The 11,083-nt window shown below is 39.9% G+C and overlaps 1 non-coding gene across 1 annotated transcript; it reads right to left on the bottom strand.

Moving 5' to 3' along the window:
• Positions 1-2,940: 2,940 nt before the first annotated feature.
• On the bottom strand, positions 2,941-3,044 carry LOC112799445 (small nucleolar RNA R71). Its single transcript, XR_003201026.1, has one exon. It is a non-coding gene; the product is annotated as a small nucleolar RNA R71 (small nucleolar RNA).
• Between the last annotated feature and the right edge of the window lie 8,039 nt (positions 3,045-11,083).

The raw sequence follows: 11,083 nt of genomic DNA, 5'->3' as shown, positions 1-11,083 counted from the left end.
TCCGTTCTACCTTAGGCCGGGCGCATATCTCTTAGATTCCCCAACAGAATCTTCGTGGTATAAGCTATATAGATGGCGGCGTTCATGAGGATCCGGAAAGTCTAACCTTGTCTGTGGTATTCCGAGTAGGATCCTGGGAATCTGGAAAGTCTAACCTTGTCTGTGGTATTCCGAGTAGGATTCCGGTAATGAATGACTGTGACGTGCTTCAAACTCCTGAAGGCTGGGCGTTAGTGACAAACGCAAAAGAATCAATGGATTCTATTCCGACCTAATTGAGAACCGACAGATGATTAGCCGTGCTGTGACAGAGCATAGGAACGTTTTCACTGAGAGGACGGGATGTTGCCATCAACCACGGGTGATGCCTCCAGACGATTAGCCGTGCAGTGACAGCGCATAGGATCATTTTCCCGAGAGGATTGAAAGTAGCCACCATTGATGGTGAAGCCCTACATACAGCTTGCCATGGAAAGGAATAAGAAGGATTGAAGGAAGAGCGAATAGGAAAGTAGAGATTCTAGAGGAGCACAGCATCTCCATACACTTATCTGAAATTCCCACTATTGATTTACATAAGTATTTCTATCCCTTTTATTTTCTTTTAATTATTAATTTTCGAAAACCCATAACCATTTAATCTTCCTAACTGAGATTTACAAGGTGACCATAGCTTGCTTCATACCAACAATCTCTGTGGATTCGACCCTTACTCGCGTAAGGTTTATTACTTGGACGACCCAGTACACTTGCTGGTTAGTTGAACGAAGTTGTGTCCACTCGTGCCAATTTCAAATTCCATAATTTTACAATGAGTGCAACTTAAAGAATAGTGATCACAATTTTGTCCGTCAAGTTTTTGGCGCCGTTGCCGGGGATTGTTCGAGTATGGACAACTGACGGTTCATCTTGTTGCTCAGATTAGGTAATTTTCTTTTCAAAAATCTTTTTCAAAATTTTTCTTTTCTTTTTCATTTTTCTAATTATGTTTTTCGAAAAAATTAAAAAAAATACAAAAAAATTAGAAAATCATAAAAATCAAAAATATTTTGTGTTTCTTGTTTGAGTCTTGTGTTAATTTTTAAGTTTGGTGTCAATTGCATGTTTTTAAAATTTATGCATTATTTTTTTCGAAAACTTCATGCATTCATAGTGTTCTTCATGATCTTCAAGTTGTTCTTGACAAGTCTTCTTGTTTGATCTTGATGATTTCTTGTTTTGTGTTGTTTGTTGTTTTTCATATGCATTTTTTGTTTGTTAGAGTCCATGCATTAAAGATTTCTAAGTTTGGTGTCTTGCATGTTTTCTTTGCATCAAAAATTTTTCAAAATTATGTTCTTGATGTTCATCATGATCTTCAAAGTGTTCTTGGTGTTCACCTTGACATTCATAGCATTCTTGCACGCATTCATTGTTTTGATCTAAAAATTTCATGCATTGAATATTTTTGTTGTTTTTCTCTCTCATAATAAAAAATTTCAAAAATTAAAAAAAATATCTTTTCCTTATTTCCCTCCAAACTTTCGAAATTTTGGGTTGACTTGGTCAAAAATTTTCAAAATTAGTTGTTTCTTACAAGTCAAGTCAAAATTTCAATTTTAAAAATCTTATCTTTTCAAAAACTTTTTCAAAAAATCATATCTTTTTCATTTTTTCTTATTTTTCAAAAATCTCAAAATTATTTTTTTCAAAATATTTTCAAAATCTTTTTCTTATCTTTTATATCTAATTTTCGAAAATTAGCTAACAATTAATGTGATTGGTTCAAAAATTTGAAGTTTGTTACTTTCTTGTTAAGAAAGGTTCAATCTTTAAATTCTAGAATCTTATCTTGTAGTTTCTTGTTAGTGAAGTAAATAATTTCAAATTTTTAAAATTAAATCTTTTTATCTTTTATCTTATCTTTTTCAAAAATTTTATTTTTTTCAAAATTTGATTTCAAAATATCTTATCTAACTTCTTATCTTCTTATCTTTTTAAAATTTGATTTCAAATCTTTTTCAATCAACCAACTAACTTTTTGTTTGTCTCTTATCTTTTCCAAAACTACCTAACTACTTTTCCCTCTCTAATTTTCGAAAATACCTCTCTCTTTTTCAAAAATTCTTTTTAATTAACTAATTGTTTCAAGTTTTAATTTCAATTTTAATTCATCTTTAATTTTCGAAAATACTAACCCCTTTTTAAAAAATTATTTTCGAAATTCTCTCCCTCTCTTCTCTTCTTCTATTTAATTAACTAATTGCTAACACTTCTCTTCACCTCTCTTCATCTACGACTCCGAACTTCTTATATCTCTTGTGTTTGGATTCTTCCACCACTTTCTTTTTCTACTAACATAAAGGAATCTCTATACTGTGACATAGAGGATTCCTCTTTCTTTTCTTGTTTCTTCTCTTTCATATGAGCAGGAACAGGGAAAAAGGCACTCTTGTTGAAATAGATCCAGAACCTGAAAGGACTCTGAAGAGAAAATTAAAAGAAGCTAAATTACAACAATCCAGAAATAACCTTTCAGAAATTTTCGAACAGGAGAAGGAGATGGGAGCCGAAAATAATAATAATAATGCAAGGAGAATGCTTGGTGACTTCACAAAGCCAACGTCCAAGTTTGATGGAAGAAGCATCTCCATTCCTGCCATTGGAGCCAATAACTTTGAGCTTAAGCCTCAACTAGTTGCTTTAATGCAACAAAACTGCAAGTTTTATGGACTTCCATCTGAAGATCCTTATCAGTTTTTAACTGAATTCTTGCAGATCTGTGAGACTGTAAAGACAAATGGAGTTGATCCTGAAGTCTACAGACTCATGCTTTTCCCTTTTGCTGTAAGAGACAGAGCTAGAATTTGGTTGGACTCACAACCTAAGGATAGCCTGGACTCCTGGGATAAGCTGGTCACTGCCTTCTTAGATAAATTCTTTCCTCCTCAAAAGCTGAGCAAGCTGAAAGTGGATGTTCAAACCTTCAAACAAAAAGATGGTGAATCCCTCTATGAAGCTTGGGAAAGATACAAGAAATTGACCAAAAGATGTCCATCTGACATGTTTTCAGAATGGACCCTATTAGATATATTCTATTATGGTCTCTCTGAATTTTCGAAAATGTCATTGGACCATTCTGCAGGTGGATCTATTCACCTGAAGAAAACGCCTGAAGAGGCTCAAGAACTCATTGACATGGTTGCAAACAACCAATTCATGTATACCTCTGAGAGGAATTCCGTGAATAATGGGGTACCTCAGAAGAAAGGAGTTCTTGAAATTGATGCTCTGAATGACATATTAGCTCAGAACAAAGTGTTGACTCAACAGGTCAACATGATCTCTCAAAATCTGAATGGATTGCAACAGGCATCCAACAGTACTAGAGAGGCAGCTTTTGAAGAAGCTTATGATCCTGAGAACCCTGCCATGGCAGAGGTTAATTACATGGGTGAACCATATGGAAAAACCGATAACCCCTCATGGAGAAATCACCCAAATTTCTCCTGGAAGGATCAACAAAAGCCTCAACAAGGCTTTAACAATGGTGGACGTAATAGGCTGAGTAATAGCAAGCCATATCCATCATCTTCTCAGCAACAGACAGAGAATTCTGAACAAAACACTTCTAATTTAGCCAATATAGTCTCTGATCTGTCAAAAGCCACTTTCAGTTTCATGAATGAAACAAGATCATCCATTAGAAATCTGGAGGCACAAGTGGGCCAGCTGAGTAAGAAAGTTATTGAAACTCCTCCCAGTATTCTCCCAAGCAATATAGAAGAGAATCCAAAAGGAGAGTGCAAGGCCATTGATGTGATCAATGTGGCCGAATGCACAAGGGAGGAGGAGGACGAAAATTCTAGTGAGAAAGACCTCCTGGGACGTCCCTCAAGCAAGAAGGAGTTTCCTATTAAGGATCCAAAGGAATCTGAGGCTCATATAGAGACCATAGAGATTCCATTAAATCTCCTTCTACCATTCATGAGCTCTGAAGATTATTCATCCTCTGAAGAGGATGAAGATGTGACTGGAGAGCAAATTGCTCAATACTTAGGAGCTATCATGAAGCTGAATGCCAAGTTGTTTGGTAATGAGACTTGGGAAAGTGAACCTCCCTTGCTCATTAGTGAACTAGATAATTGGATTCAGAAAACTCTACCTCAAAAGAAACAAGATCCTGGCAAGTTCTTAATACCTTGTACCATAGGCACCATGAGCTTTGAAAAAGCTCTATGTGATCTGGGGTCAGGGATAAATCTTATGCCACTCTCTGTAATGGAGAAGCTGGGGATCATTGAGGTACAACCTGCCTTGTTCTCATTACAATTGGCAGATAAGTCATTGAGACAAGCCTATGGAATAGTAGAGGATGTGCTAGTAAAGGTTGAAGGCCTTTACATCCCTGCTGATTTCATAATCTTAGACACTAGGAAGGAAGAGGATGATTGCATCATCCTTGGAAGACCTTTCCTAGCCACAGCAGAAGCTGTGATAGATGTCAACAGAGGTGAGTTAGTCCTTCAATTGAATGGGGACTACCTTGTGTTTAAGGCACATGGCCATCCCTCTATGACAAAGGAGAGTAAGCATGAAGAGCTTCTCTCAATTCAGAGTCAAGAAGAGCCCACACAGTCAAACTCTAAGTTTGGTGTTGTGAGGCCACAACCAAACTCTAAGTTTGGTGTTAAGACCCCATATCCAAACTCTAAGTTTGGTGTTGGCAACTATACAACATTGACCTGATCACCTTGTGGCTCCATGAGAGCCACTGTCAAGTTATTGACATTAAAGAAGCGCTTGTTGGGAGGCAACCCAATTTTATTTATCTAATTTTTATTTTATTTTGTTTTATTGTTATTTTTGTGTTTAATTAGGTACATGATCATGAGGAGTCACGAAAAAATCAAAAAAATTAAAAACAGAGTCAAAAACAGAAGAAAAAAAATTTTCACCCTGGAGGACGCACGGGCTGGCGTTCAACGCCAGTAAGATGCATCTGGCTGGCGTTCAACGCCAGAACAGAGCACCATTCTGGCGCTGAACGCCAGAAACAAGCAACATTCTGGCGCTGAACGCCAGGAATGTGCCCAGAAAGGAAAAACTGGCGCTGAACGCCAGTAACAAGCATGAAACTGGCGTTCAACACCAGAAACATGCTTTACATGGGCGTTGAACGCCCAGAAGGTGCACCAATGGGCGTTTAAACGCCAGAATGGTGTACAAAGGCATTTTACATGCCTATTGGGTGCAGGAATGGTATTTCTTGACACCTCAGGATCTGTGGACCCCACAGGATCACCTCAGGATCTGTGGACCCCACAGGATCCCCACCTACTATATTCCCACCTTACCTCTTAATCCTATTTTTGTGATTTGTATCTCCCATGTCACAAATCCCAACACTCCTCACCAATCACCTCAATTCCTCTTCCCAATTACCCCATTCACCATTCACATCAACCCACTCTTCCCCATAAACCCCACCTACCTTCATCAAATTCAAATTCAATTTCCCTCCCATTCCCACCCAAAATGGCCGAATAAACACTACCCCCTCCCTATAAATACCCTTCCATTCTACTTCATTTTCACACAACACAAACCCATCTTCTCCCTCTTAGCCGAACCTACCTCTCTCCCTCTCTACCATACTTCTTCTTCTTCTTCTTCTTCTCTTCTTTCTTTCTTGCTCGAGGGCGAGCAATATTTTAAGTTTGGTGTGGTAAAAGCATAAGCTTTTTTTTTTCCATTACCATCAATGGCACCAAAGGCCGGAGTATCCTCTAGAAAAGGAAAAGGGAAGACAAAAGCTTCCACCTCCGAGTCATGGGAGATAGAAAGATTCATCTCCAAGAGCCATCAAGACCACTTCTATGATGTTGTGGCAAAGAAGAAGGTGATCCCTGAGGTCCCTTTCAAGCTCAAGAAGAATGAGTATCCGGAGATCCGACATGAGATCCAAAGAAGAGGGTGGGAAGTCATAACCAACCCCATGCAACAAGTCGGAATCCTAATGGTCCAAGAGTTCTATGCCAATGCATGGATCACTAGGAACCATGATCAAAGTATGAACCCGAGTCCAAAGAATTATCTCACAATGGTTCGGGGGAAATACTTAGATTTTAGTCCAAAAAATGTGAGGTTGGCGTCTCACTTGCCCATGATGCAAGGAGATGAACGCCCCTACACTAGAAGGGTCAACTTTAATCAAAGGTTGGACCAAGTCCTAATGGACATATGTGTGGAAGGAGCCCAATGGAGAATAGACTCCAAAGGCAAGCCAGTCCAACTGGTGCGCAAAATTGTGAACAATACTTTTCACAACTCTCATAATCCCCGGTCATGAACCCCAAAAACTTGGTAGCTCAATACCATGGCATTAACACAACTTCGCACAACTAACCAGCAAGTGCACTGGGTCGTCCAAGTAATAAACCTTACGCGAGTAAGGGTCGATCCCACGGAGATTGTTAGTATGAAGCAAGCTATGGTCATCTTGTAAATCTTAGTCAGGCAGACTCAAATGGATATGGTGATGAACGCATAAAAACATAAAGATAAAGATAGAGATACTTATGTAATTCATTGGTAGGAACTTCAGATAAGCGTATGAAGATGCTTTCCCTTCCGTCTCTCTGCTTTCCCACTGTCTTCATCCAATCCTTCTTACTCCTTTCCATGGCAAGCTTATGCAAGGGTTTCACCGTTGTCAGTGGCTACCTCCCATCCTCTCAGTGAAAATGTTCCTATGCTCTGTCACAGCATGGCTAATCATCTGTCGGTTCTCGATCAGGCCGGAATAGAATCCAGTGATTCTTTTGCGTCTGTCACTAACGCCCCGCCCTCAGGAGTTTGAAGCACGTCACAGTCATTCAATCATTGAATCCTACTCAGAATACCACAGACAAGGTTAGACCTTCCGGATTCTCTTGAATGCCGCCATCAGTTCTAGCCTATACCACGAAGACTCTGATCTCACGGAATGGTTGGCTCGGTTGTCAGGCGAGCACTCGGTTGTCAGGCGATCAACCATGCATCGTGCAATCAGGAATCCAAGAGATATTCACCCAATCGAAGGTAGAACGGAGGTGGTTGTCAGTCACACGTTCATAGGTGAGAATGATGATGAGTGTCACGGATCATCACATTCATCAAGTTGAAGAACAAGTGATATCTTAGAACAAGAACAAGCGGAATTGAATAGAAAAACAATAGTAATTGCATTGATACTCGAGGTACAGCAGAGCTCCACACCTTAATCTATGGTGTGTAGAAACTCCACCGTTGAAAATACATAAGAACAAGGTCTAGGCATGGCCGTGAGGCCAGCCTCCCAAAGATCTAAGAACTAGATGTCCAAAGATGATCCAAGGATCAAAAGAAATCCAAAGATCCAAATATGATCCAAGGATCAAAAGAAATCCCCAGATCCCCAAAGATGAAAATACAATAGTAAAAGGTCCTACTTATAGAAAACTAGTAGCCTAAGGTTTACAGAAATGAGTAAATGACATAAAAATCCACTTCCGGGCCCACTTGGTATGTGCTTGGGCTGAGCATTGAAGCATTTTCGTGCAGAGACTTCTCTTGGAGTTAAACGCCAGCTTTAGTGCCAGTTTGGGCGTTTAACTCCCATTTTGGTGCCAGTTCCGGCGTTTAACGCTGGAATTCCTGAGGGTGACTTTGAACGCCAGTTTGGGCCATCAAATCTTGGGCAAAGTATGGACTATCATATATTGCTGGAAAGCCCAGGATGTATACTTTCCAACGCCGTTGAGAGCGCGCCAATTGGGCTTCTGTAGCTCCAGAAAATCCACTTTGAGTGCAGGGAGGTCAGAATCCAACAGCATATGCAGTCCTTTTCAGTCTCTGAATCAGATTTTTGCTCAGGTCCCTCAATTTCAGCCAGAAAATACCTGAAATCACAGAAAAACACACAAACTCATAGTAAAGTCCAGAAAAGTGAATTTTAACTAAAAACTAATAAAAATATACTAAAAACTAACTAGATCATACCAAAAACATACTAAAAACAATGCCAAAAAGCGTACAAATTATCCGCTCATCACAACACCAAACTTAAATTGTTGCTTGTCCTCAAGCAACTGAAAATCAAATAAGATAAAAAGAAGAGAATATGCAATGAATTCCAAAAACATCTATGAAGATCAGTATTAATTAGATGAGCGGGGCTTTTAGCTTTTTGCCTCTGAATAGTTTTGGCATCTCACTCTATCCTTTGAAATTCAGAATGATTGGCTTCTTTAGGAACTTAGAATCCAGATAGTGTTATTGATTCTCCTAGTAGAGTATGATGATTCTTGAACATAGCTACTTATTGAGTCTTGGCCGTGGCCCAAAGCATTCTGTCTTCCAGTATTACCACCGGATACATACATGCCACAGACACATAATTGGGTGAACCTTTTCAGATTGTGACTCAGCTTTGCTAAAGTCCCCAATTAGAGGTGTCCAGGGTTCTTAAGCACACTCTTTTTGCCTTGGATCACAACTTTATTATTTTTTTTCGTTTTTTTCTTTTTCTCTCTTTTTTTTTCGATTTTTTTTTGAATAGAAATGCTTTTTCTTGCTTCAAGAATCATTTTAATGATTTTTCAGATCCTCAGTAACATGTCTCCTTTTTCATCATTCTTTCAAGAGCCAACATTCATGAACCACAAATTCAAGATACATATGCACTGTTTAAACATACATTCAGAAAACAAAAATATTGCCACCACATCAAAATAATTAAACTGTTATAAAAATCAAAATTCATGCAATTCTTCCTTTTTCAATTAAGCACATTTTTATTCAAGAAAGGTGATGGATTCATAGGACATTCATAACTTTAAGGCATAGACACTAAGACACTAATGATCACAAGACACAAACATGGATAAACATAAGCACTAAAATTCGAAAAACAGAGAAATAAAGAACAAGGAAATCAAAGAATGGGTCCACCTTAGTGATGGCGGCTTTTTCTTCCTCTTGAAGATCCTATGGAGTGCTTGAGCTCCTCAATGTCTCTTCCTTGTCTTTGTTGCTCCTCCCTCATGATTCTTTGATCTTCTCTAATTTCATGGAGGATGATGGAGTGTTCTTGATGCTCCATCCTTAGTTGTCCCATGTTGGAACTCAATTCTCCTAGGGAGGTGTTTAGTTGCTCCCAATAGTTTTGTGGAGGAAAGTGCATCCCTTGAGGAATCTCAGGGATCTCATGATGAGTGGGGTCTCTTGTGTGCTCCATCCTCTTCTTAGTGATGGGCTTGTCCTCATCAATGGGGATGTCTCCCTCTATGTCAACTCCAACTGAATAACAGAGGTGACAAATGAGATGAGGAAAGGCTAACCTTGCCAAGGTAGAGGACTTGTCCGCCACCTTATAAAGTTCTTGGGATATAACCTCATGAACTTCTATTTCCTCTCCAATCATGATGCTATGGATCATGATAGCCCGGTCTATAGTAACTTCGGACCGGTTGCTAGTGGGAATGATTAAGCGTTGGATAAACTCCAACCATCCCCTAGCCACGGGTTTGAGGTCATGCCTTCTCAATTGAACCGGCTTCCCTCTTGAATCTCTCTTCCATTGGGCGCCCTCTTCACATATGACTGTGAGGACTTGGTCCAACCTTTGATCAAAGTTGACCCTTCTAGTGTAAGGATGTTCATCTCCTTGCATCATAGGCAAGTTGAATGCCAACCTTACACTTTCCGGACTAAAATCCAAGTATTTCCCCCGAACCATAGTAAGATAATTCTTTGGATTCGGGTTCACACTTTGATCATGGTTCTTGGTGATCCATGCATTGGCATAGAACTCTTGAACCATCAAGATTCTGACTTGTTGAATGGGGTTGGTAAGAACTTCCCAACCTCTTCTTCGGATCTCATGTCGGATCTCCGGATATTCACCCTTTTTGAGTGAAAAAGGGACCTCGGGGATCACCTTCTTCAAGGCCACAACTTCATAGAAGTGGTCTTGATGCAACCTTGAGATGAATCTCTCCATCTCCCATGACTCGGAGGTGGAAGCTTTCGCTTTCCCTTTCCTTTTTCTAGAGGTTTCTCCGGCCTTGGATGCCATAAATGGTTATGGAAAAACAAAAAGCAATGCTTTTACCACACCAAACTTAAAATGTTTGCTCGTCCTCGAGCAAAAGAAGAAAGAAGAGAGTAGAAGAAGTAGAAATGAGGAAGAAGGGAATGGCTTTGTGTTCGGCCAAAAGGGGGAGAGAAATGGTGTTTAGGTTGTGTGAAAATAAAGGAGTGAAGGAGGGTTTATATAGGAGAGGGGAAGGGTAGGGTTCGGTCATTTGAGGGTGGATTTGGGTGGGAAAGTGGTTTGAATTTGAATGGTGAGGTAGGTGGGGTTTTATAAAGGATGGATGTGAGTGGTGAAGAGAAAGAAGGGATTTGATAGGTGAGGGGTTTTTGGGGAAGAGGTAGTGAGGTGATTGGTGAATGGGTGAAGAAGAGAGAGAGAGTGGTGGGGTAGGTGGGGATCCTGTGGGGTCCACAGATACTAAGGTGTCAAGGAAAAGTCATCCCTGCACCAAATGGCAAGCAAAATTGCGTTTTTAGCCATTTCTGGCGTTAAACGCCGGGCTGGTGCCCATTTCTGGCGTTTAACGCCAGGTTCTTACCCTTCTCTGGCGTTTAACGCCAGTCTGGTGCCCCTTTCTGGTGTTAAACGCCCAGAATGGTGCCAGACTGGGCGTTAAACGCCCAACAGCTAGTCTCACTGGCGTTTAAACGCCAGTAGGTGCGTCCTCCAGGGTGTGCTATTTTTCTTCCTGTTTTTCATTCTGTTTTTGCTTTTTTCATTGATTTTGTGACTTTTCATGATCATCAACCTACAAAAAAGATAAAATAACAAAAGAAAATAGATAAAATATAACATTGGGTTGCCTCCCAACAAGCGCTTCTTTAATGTCAGTAGCTTGACAGAGGACTCTCATGGAGCCTCACAGATACTCAGAGCCATGTTGGAACCTCCCAACGCCAAACTTAGAGTTTGAATGTGGGGGTTCAACACCAAACTTAGAGTTTGGTTGTGGCCTCCCAACACCAAACTTAGAGTTTGACTGTG

This window comes from Arachis hypogaea, chromosome 4 (assembly GCF_003086295.3).
Source record: "Arachis hypogaea cultivar Tifrunner chromosome 4, arahy.Tifrunner.gnm2.J5K5, whole genome shotgun sequence".
Classification (NCBI taxonomy): domain Eukaryota; kingdom Viridiplantae; phylum Streptophyta; class Magnoliopsida; order Fabales; family Fabaceae; genus Arachis; species Arachis hypogaea.
The sequence above is the reverse complement of the archived record's forward strand: the minus strand, read 5'-3'. Positions and strand labels throughout refer to the sequence as shown.